Source organism: Carassius auratus, unplaced genomic scaffold, assembly GCF_003368295.1.
Source record: "Carassius auratus strain Wakin unplaced genomic scaffold, ASM336829v1 scaf_tig00214951, whole genome shotgun sequence".
NCBI lineage: Eukaryota > Metazoa > Chordata > Actinopteri > Cypriniformes > Cyprinidae > Carassius > Carassius auratus.
Window position 1 is genome coordinate 359284 of NW_020527879.1, and position 10717 is coordinate 370000.

General features: G+C 36.4%; 1 protein-coding gene across 1 annotated transcript in view; it reads right to left on the reverse strand.

The window, feature by feature from the left end:
- Window positions 1-10717, reverse strand: part of LOC113093301 (cadherin-13-like) — a 283704-nt gene that overhangs the window by 245527 nt on the left and 27460 nt on the right. The gene's annotated exons all lie outside the window — the stretch shown is intronic.

Consider the following 10717-nt stretch of genomic DNA (forward strand, 5'->3'; position numbering starts at 1 on the left):
AGTGCACAAATCTGTGATATTTGTCAACTTGGATTGCACATTTTAACTATCTCTGCTCCTACAGGGAGAGAAAGTGGTCCGTTGGCAAATTACGCATACAAGCGGGGAAATTGTTCATTTGTTAACAAAACACTGATTAAGACGCAATGCAATATCTAATTGAGACAATCAGCTGGTTGACTGAATAATTCATGTAGGCTCTTTCAAGACAACCACACTAATGTGGACTGAAGGAACTGCAAACTGGAAAAATGGTATATACATTGGACTAATTCTGTCAAGAAAGTATGTTTGTCCTCTCTTCGGATAAATCGTCATTTGGTATGATTCGGAAAACTTTTCTGCATCTTCTCTGTTGCATTATGTGATGATGTTTTGATGATGTTCTACGCAGGCATGCTGGGATTAATCTGAGCCTATAAGCATCACAATGAAAAGGAGACAGGCAAAGAGTGAAGGAAAATATATGAGAAAAGGCAACGAAAAGACAGCAGGAGGATGCTGGTAAACAACATAGACTTCATTACAATAATCCATCATATGATTTTCACAAACATAGCCTTTCTCAGACTAAACAGAGCTAACGGCTCCATGATATATAGAGACCACATGCAGATTTTGAGCTTCCAATCTAGGACACCTCCACTATATATAGACAAACATTCTGTTTATCGGGTTTATCATGTGGGCTCAGTCTCAAAGGAGTACTTCACCACCACACTAAAGACATGCCAATGCATGAAGTCTCCCAAGTGTCTCTCTGGACCCAGAGGGAAAGTTTGTGTCTCTGAGGTTGCTGTTTCTTAGCTCAGGAGGCTTACATGTAATGGAGTTCACAGTAATGTTAAGTATTAATTTGCCTCAGGTGTGCCTCCTAAAATCCTTAGGAGAAAAAAAAATAGACCCAAATTAGACAATTGTTGATACACGATAAGAACACAGAGCTACTGTATAAAACTGATATCAACAGCACTGCTCAGTTAACACTGGAGCCTGTCCTCCAACAAAAAACGACCATATAAGTCGTTTGTGCAAGCATTTATTACGACCTATATTTACGTTTTAAAGTTAAGCGCCCTCTAGCGGGCGTAAAAATAATGACAGTATCGAGTTGCGTCTGATGTCATGAATTGACGTATAATGTCATTACCAATCAAAACGCACGTTTATTTAAATGCAATGTGTGGGCGTTTTACACCGATCTCACAGTATTTCTACATATTTTACTACTGTAGGTGGCTTATTCGTTCGAATGACCATACCTAATCCCACCCCTAAACCTAACCCTCACAGAAATCATGCTATATTATGATTTATTGAGCATATACATTTTTGTGCATGTCTGTTCCATGGGATCGAACCCGTGATAGCATGATTACATATCAAGGTGTAACGCAATAATCTACTAACTGAGCTACACGAAACGCAAACCAGAGGGCAAATAAAAAGAATACAAAACATTAATATGAAAACGACCTTTTGCCGATAGGGGCGCAATTGTAGTATACGCTCTGATGGGTCGTATTTCAGGGATTTGGACAAACGCCCTATACAAGCGTATTGGTTGGAGGACAGGTTGGTTAATCAAGATTAGATCAGAAGGTTCTGTTTATGGGGGCTGAGTCTTTGTTGATATGTTTTTTTTGTTTTTTTTTTTATCTCTAGGCACAACATTATTATAGTAATGTAGTAGTTATGTTTTTAATCGATTTTGAAAATGTAGTATTACATCACTTGCTCACCAATGGATCCTCTTCAGTGAATGGGTGCCATCAGAGTAAGCTGATAAAAACATCACAATAATGTTATTGTCTAAGTAATCCACACAACTCCAGTCCATCAATTAACATGCTGTGAAGCAAGCAGCTATGTGTTTATAAGAAATAAATCAATCATTCAATTTTACCTTTAAACCATAATTTCCAGGAAAATGGGTCGAGTTCATAATACATTATAATGAATCCTCCAGTGAAAAAGTCATAACCTGTTGTCCTCTGACATAAAAATCTACTGACATTTGACTGTTTTCACTTGTAAATTGTGCTTAATCTGTGCATATTTTTCTCATGGTTCGAAACATTTTCACTGAAGAAATTATATTGGATTATTGTGACGTTTCTATCCGATGTTTGGACTCTCATTCTGACAGCACTCATCCACTGCAGAGGATCCATTGGTGAATAAGTGATTCTCCAAACAATTTCTGATGAAGAAACAAACTCATCTACGTCTTGGATGACCTCATGGTGAGTGCATTTCCAGAATATTTTAAATTTTAAACTATTCATTTAATTATACTATAGTAATACTCTACGGGGTCTTTTTATTTTCAACAGAGAGTTACAGATATGGTTCACCCAAAAATAGAAATTCTCTCATTATACACTGACTTTTATGTAATTTTCTGTGAATAAAGGTTTAAAGTCATTTCTTATAAAGGTATAGAATGAGTCATATGGACCACTTTATGATGTATTTATGCCTCTTTTGTATCTTTTTCTAACCTTATTTTAAAGCTCTATCCATTTAATTGCATTGGGGCGAGTATATAATTAAAGAATTTTCCTTTTGGGATGAATAAAGCTTTTTAAACAAAAGTTTCCATCTAATTACTCTGCTGTCTAGAAGAAACAATTGAGATATAAAAGGGATCTCATTTGTGATTCTGCTTTCCTACAGGGAGAGGTGGGTGTGCTTAGAAGGGAACTGTAATAAATCCAAAAATAAAACACAAAGTAGCTTGCAAGTAGCTTGCTTGCAAGCTCTGGTTTCTGTCTGCATGAAGCTTCAGGATAGACTCCGGATGGAGGTAATCACCAATAAAGGCTCATTAACAGAACTTCCTGCTTCACATTCATACCGACATCACAGTGCTGATGGGAGTCTCCAGCACCGCAACAAAATCTACAGTGCTATAGATCCCAGCCACTGTTTGAGCAATAGAAACAGCCTCATCAATAATTAAAAAACATGCTCAATCTCAGTAAAACAGGAAAAAACACCCTTGGAACACTAGTTAAAAATGCAATGCATGTTGAGTAGAAACTGATGATTAAGGAATTAAAACTTCACAATCATGCAAACCAGAAGAACCAGACCACCCACTTCAATACTTTCATTTTTATCTAATTCAGTCTTAATTTCAGTAACTAATAGAGAACAGGACTAGCCGTCAAACTTTTCTTAGGATAAAGCCCTTGTGAAAACTTCAAAAGGTGACAATCAGCTCCCCTGTATTATGGCTTTTTCTCAACTGTCAGTCACACAGAAAAAAAAAAAAGAATTGAATTCCTGGAAATTACAGGAAATATGCATGGATGTTTGAAAATGGTAAACCCAGAGGGCTTTAGGCTTTCTAAATGCCAGAGCAGAAGCTGATGTACGGTCCTGCTCCTGCTTGAAACATTTACATAGTGAAGTGCGCACAGCTGTACACAATAGCAAATGTGTGTATTTTGCATGTGCTTGCAGCTTAGCTGATAACACTGCGTATGAGAATGAATGAAGAGTATGTGATGCCCGACAGAGACTCTCTGCATTCACGGAATGAGGCATTCCCTTCAGAGCCGTTCCCTTCTCAGACTGTTCTGGCCATTGTGCTGAAAAGGCTGGGATTTTAATAATTCACTTCATAAAAGAGAAACTATAAAAAAAACAGCTCTGATATCTGATGTGGACTAGTGATGTGGAACTGACCGAAATATATGTGAGGATTAAATAATAATAATTAAAAAAAATGTCTATTTCAGATCAATTTTGTTCTAATAAAAAATAGCTCAGCTGTTTCCAACATTGTCAATATTAAGGAATATTACTTGAGCACCAAATTAGCGTATTACAATTATTTCTAAAGGACCACATGACACTGAAGACTGCTGAAAATTCAGTAAAATGTTACTATATTTTCAAATGTAAAGCACTTTCAGGTTCAATTTATGAACTACAAATTTAATAATAGAATATTTTTATTAAATCTTTACAACATAAAAAGCAGCTCAACGTGCTTCACAGCTGAGAGTATATACTGTTTTTTAGAGTACAGTAACAACACTTAAAAAACATTTAAAGGGAGGGTGAAATGCTATTTCATGCATACTGAGTTTTTATACTGTTAAAGAGTCGGATTCCCATGCTAAACATGGACAAAGTTTAAAAAATTAAGTTGTACGTTTGAAGGAGTATTTTTGTTCCAAAAATACCTCTTCCGGTTTGTCACAAGTTTTGTAAAGTTTTTTTTTTCGAGTATGGCTCTGTGTGACGTTAGATGGAGTGGAATTTCCTTATATGGGTCCTAAGGGCAGTTCTCCCGGAAGAGCGCGCGCTCCCGTAGAGCTGAGCAGAGACATTCACTGATCAGAGCAAGAGCGAAATGTCACAAAAGAAGTGTGTTTTTGGTTGCCAGGGCAAGACAACCCTGCACAGATTACCCAAAAAAAAAAAAAAAAAAAAAAAAAACAGCATTAAGGGACCAGTGGATGGAGTTTATTTTAACAGAGCATCAACGGAGTTGTGCAAGTGTTTTTGTTTGTTCCCTGCATTTCAAAGATGCTTGTTTTACAAACAAGGCCCAGTTTGACGCAGGATTTGCGTATCATTTATTTCTTAAGGATGATGCAGTCACAACGAAAAAGGGTCACGATCGTGTGTTGGAACCGCATGCGGTGAGTAAAACTGCTTCAAATATCTCTGTGTTGTTAACTTAGCTATCGGCGCGTAAGCACATCAAGTAAACAACATGCGATGTTGTCATCAAACTGCACTTCCCACATGTACACCTTTAAAAAAAAAAAAAAAAGACGACATAAAGAGGAAACTTAGTCATTTTCCAAAACCGCTAAGCAAATATATACAGTTTCAATACATACCACATAGAGACGTCCTGCTGTAGTCGTTGCTGCTCTTGTTAAATTTCAGCCTCTGGATCTGATTCTGGATCATAAATATACGCTGAATCTGACTGTTAGCCATGGTTTGTTTTTGGATGATGTTTTTTTCCTCACGGTAATGTCACAGCTTCCAGACGCTGTCAACGCAAAAGCCTACTCGCGCTCGTGATTCTTTAGCTCCGCCCACACATCACGCCTCCAGCCGCTCGTGTTTTTCCAAAAAAAAACGGCACAGACTATCTTTCTCTTATAAATTTAATAAAACTAAAGACTTTTTGGAGATATGAAGGAGGCAGTACTAGTCTATGGGTACTCAAGATTAACAGGATATTGAGTGAAATTGAGTAGAGGAAATGAATAGACAAACACATTTTCATGAAAATGTACTTGTGTGGATGTGTGTGAGCGGGAGAGTTAAAAGTCATTTGTACTAGTAGTAAACTTAGTGTTCTCATGTTCTTCCTCATAGTATGAAGGTGCACCTGCACTCTTTACTTTCACATGCTCACCTTTTACTCTTCCTGGAGAGACTGGTCTTGGCAGAATGGGCTGGGTCGTTAATCACAGCTAGGCAGCCCTTTAATAAGTCCTTGACGGGGTTTCAGCTCAAACTACACTCTTTATCAAAGCTTTACACTGGCACCATGTCCTGCTGCATGATTGATGCCCGGTGTGACCGCCTGTGCCCTTCATGCTGGCAGGCGGAACCCTACCTCAGGGTGTCCGTTCAGTGGAATTCTGGGTAAAAAAAATGTGGGAACTCTTACAAGACAGCACATCACAATGTGATGGATCTGTGAACACTTTCATTTTTCTCCACTCATGCTTCGTTCGATTCCACAAATGCAAAACACGTGCTTTATGAATGGGCCGACTGGAGTGATCTGTTAACCTTGTGTGGACTGCTGTAAACAGAGGAAAGGCAGTGTATACGCATAAAAAATGAAGCCATATCGACCATATGTAATCTTAAATCTGCTGGAACTAGGGATAGGGATTTTGTGGATTGTGTTTACTCGGAAGAGAAGGAAGTCTCGAGTTCCATCTGCAACTCTGTAATTGTTGGTCTAGGGTACAAATGCATGAGACACACATCATGTGCATGTCATTTGTAAAATTGTTATATCTTACTGACCTCAAACTGTTGAATGATAGTGTACCTTTGCATAAAAGCTGTATAGGATAACTTGATTTTGCCATCCTGAATAAAATACTAAACGTTTTTTAAGAGAGTCTATTGTGGAAAACTGTGAAAGTTGTTTCTCATTGTTAAAATGTACTTGATTAACACCACCAGAATCAATTATTTTCACAGCTGTTGTTGGTATGTCAAATGTTTTGCGTCAATTAACAATCATTTCAGAGCACTTGAGTACTTGCGCCCAACCATTAAACACATTAACCAACGACATTCCATAAGTATTCTGTGACTCCCTGTTGTTCACACTTCAGCTGGCCTCTCTAAATGGAGGTTATTATAGGATGATGTCCTCACTCCAGAGCCGAACCGGAGCGGTTTTAAAGAGCTGATATTTCCACCATTCCTCCACATAAACAAGTGATCAAAGGCCAGTAATTAAACACTCAAAATAACTTTCACTCAACAACAAGAAGCGCCCATTAAATCACAGCTGAAACATCTACTTAAAGGAGCTTATGGAGGAGAGAGGCATCTCAGGGTGAAGTGGTAGCACATTTGACATTGTGAGGCTAAAAGACTCATTAAATAGACAAGGCCTTGAGGAGATAAATGCAATAATGCCACAACCCTCTTGCAGCACTCAACCTCTGCCACACAAGCATGGCTGTAAATGGGGATAATCTTGTCAGAAAACAGAAGAAAGACACAGTAGATTATAGCTTAATTTCCTTAAGTTAATTATCAGATGGCGTTGTGACAAAGAGCTCTGGGCCTTACAAGTAACGGTCACAAAGAATGATATACATTTGACGATAACAGAGTTTTTGCTTAAGAGTAAGGCGAAGAGATAGCATACCAAGCAGGAGAAAGAATATTCCATTTCAAATCTGTCAATATGCATGCGTGATTGAGACTTTTTGATAACCGTGCGTGAACTGAGGAGAAGTTACGGTAAGTGTTTATCTTACGGCAGCAATCTAACCCCAAGGCTTGTGAATTGGTTATAGTTTCTCATTCTTCTCTTGCTCCTTCTTTGCTTGTTCAGAATAAAAAAAAGGAATTCAAAACAACCTTACTATTGTGAATTTTGAGCCGAAACCAATTTCAAAACAATATCCATGGGAGAACGAATAAAGCAGGAAGCCTAAAGCATTTCAACAAATCAAAAGCATCAGTTTTTCAATGCATCATATCAATGTAGCAAATGCAACCATAAAAGTCTTGTCTGGCAATACATTTCTTGGGTGTGTTGGCTCTAAAAGGGAAGAATTGTGCAGGTTCAATGTTTTTTGTTGTTGTTATTTTATTTTATTTTATTTTTTGCAACACCAAACCATGATTTACACAACCATACAAAAGTTTGATGTCAGTATTCCTTTTATAAATACATACATTTTATTCAGCAAGGATCCATTAAGTTGATCAAAAAAGACAGTAAAACTATTACAATGTAAAATTCTAATATATGATAAATGCAGTCATACTTTATTTTAAGGTCCAGTTCTCGCTACTAAGAATCCATTAACAATATCTTTTGCCTCAATAAAATCCTATAAAATAATAATAATTATTACTAAAATAGAAAACAGTTATTTTAAAGTGTAATAACATGCCACAGCATTGCAGTTTTAACTGTATTTTTGATTAAATAAATGGAGCCTTGGTGCGAACTGGGTTATGTGAACCGCATTCATAGTTTGCTTAATTCTTGACTAAAATAACAAAACTCTGCACCAAACATCATATTTGGCATTTAAGTACATTTAAGTACATTTGTGAGGAAAACAGAAAATTCTATTTCACAAGAGACAAATTTGAGATCAACAACAGTCATCTGTCTCACCCTTCTGCATGTGAACAGCTCACCTGAGACACATTTTAATATCAGTTGTAAACACAGCTTTTTTTATTATTATTATTTAAATAAATGAAATAAAATAAAAACAATCCAGCTTGCATCGGTAGGGTTTCCAAGATTATGATGCAACACCACAGAAAATATTATTAGCCTTATTTTTTTTGTATTATTATTATCAAAATAGAAAACAGATATTTTAAAGTGTAATAACATGCCACAACATTACAGTTTTAACTGTATTTTTGATTAAATAAATGGAGCCTTGGTGAACATAAAATAACTGGCTTATGTGAAACGCATTTATGGTTTGCTTAATTCTTGAGTATAATAACAAAAATGCACCAACCATCATATTTTGCCTAAAATTACAATTCAAATATATTTGTGAGGAAAACAAAAATTCCATTTCACAAGAGTCAAATTTGAGACCAACAACAGCCATCTGTCGCACCCTTCCGCATATGAACAGCTCACACAAGACGCATTTTAATATCAGTTGTAAACACAGCTGTTTTATATATATATATATATATATATATATATATATATATATATATATATATATATATATATATATATATATAGCATAAAAACAATCCAGCTTACAGTGATATGGTTTCCAAGATCATGATGCAACATCTTCTACTGACAGTTTCAGCCTTTCACAACTAAACCTGAGTATGAGCAAAAAAAAAAGACAAACGAGACCCAGACTAGACACCCATCTGAAATGCTGCTGGTCCTTTCTACCTGCATTGCCATCATGCAAATACATTATTAGCACCTGCTAGAAGCATACTGCCAGCAACACTGACAGGTGGAGCAGCTGCCATTACACCCAAGCAAACATTATAGCTCATTTCCTACAGGAACACATTTCGACTGGCACAAATGGCAAAAGAGGAAATCAAAGTGTTCTTATCTTTGGAAGACATGTAGTGTCCAAAAACAACAACAAATAGCAATTCCCAACTCTGACAACCAGAGAGATGCAGAGATGCTAAAAGAGGTGCCGATTATACTACGAAGTCTGAAACTCTCAGTGCGGAGAGCTGTTAAACAGAGGGATATTTCTGCACGATTAAACAGACTAAGAACATGGACGTGCCAAACATAGCAAACCAAATAAATCTGTTAATTAGTTACATGTGGGAAAGAAACCTAAGAAATCAAGTGTAGAGTGATTAAGTGCATAAGCTAGAAACATTATTCTAGAACTGAAAATGTTATTATAGAGGTTTGAAACAACTTTATTTTGAGGGAATGAGACTAGGACTATCGATGTAAAACAGAAAAAGTATTTTATCTTCTAATTTTGACATTTTTTTCTCAGAATTTGGATATATAAACTCGCAATTTCAAGTTACAAAGTCTGATTCTGAATTGCAAGTTTATATATTTTATAACTCACAAATGCAAGTTTATACCTCCCAATTCTGAGAAAAAAAGTTCTGTGCTTTTTAACATTAATATTTAACTTTATCGTAGAAAAAGTAAGCATGTCCAAAAATTTTCAAAAGACTTTCAACAAAACATTAAATTATTTAATTCAATAAAACTCACAAACTTAAACTGAATAAATTGGGAAGTGTCAAGGAATTGAAAAAACTGTCATCCACAAAAAAAAAAAAAAGAAAAAAAAAAGGAAATAGGAACAAATACATTTTACGAAAAAACAATCCGGTACTAAAATGAAGCATAAAGTCCACTCTCTTTCAAACAAATGCGTGAAACGTGTCTATGCCTATATGCTTGTGTTTGTTAAAGCAGATATTTTGCCTTACTAAACGAATGTCCACTTGTCTGTGTGATATGTCCAAGAAATTTTTCAAAGGGCATCCCTTTCTGCATGATTCAAAACAGAGCTATGAACATTTGACATCAGCATAACTGAAATTACAGCCCTCAGGCATCATGGGAAAACAGCACTGGCCATTCATTGGTTTTCTATTATAGTAACGGACAGAAATATCCATTTAGAACACAACTAATGTGCATGACTTCCTGGACACTGAATCAGACTGTCTATTATAGAAATGGCATGCATGCCCAAAACTACATTTAAGCATCTTTCTTGATGCTAGATTTTGGTAATAAAAGGTTAATTTTCTCCCAAAACCAAGCATCAAACTTGCATTGAACTGAACAGATGATGAATGTATATATTTTGCTATTGTTTCTACAATTTGTTCTTCTTCATCTTTTTTAGTCTTCCACTTACATATCCCATACTATCTAACAATTTGCCTGCATGCTCTATATGTTTGTCGCAGGTATTTTCCTAAAGACTTACACCAAAACAAAGTTCTAGTTTTACAGGCTCCTATAAAGATGATTTAACAGCAGTAATCAATGTGTCACTCAGTATGCAGCCTGTGTGCCTGGGGTTGAGGGGAAGATAAAGACCACAGACGAAGAGCAGGAGGATTTTAATCACATTTTCCACAGTTCCAATCCCTTAACCCACAGCACCCAAACCCCTGCCCATTGCTATTCCCACACCTTTGACAGACCATCCTCTCAATTTCACAGCCTGCTGCTGCTGTTCATTGATGGTGCATCTCACACCAGCAGCACAGCTACACACACTTAGCTGCAGCTTTTCCGTGGCTGATCCATGCATGATTTACACATGGTGAACGCACTGGTGAATGTTCACCAGTCAGGGATATGTATACATTTAAAAATGGGTTCTGAAATTGTGAGGGAACATACACAGGGAACAGCTTAAGAGAATGTCTTAAATTATTTACCCACTCAAAGTTGTTGTAAAGTTCCAAAAAGTGGTTCAATCCATTAATTCAGCTTCTTTCAGTTAATTTGTTAATTCTA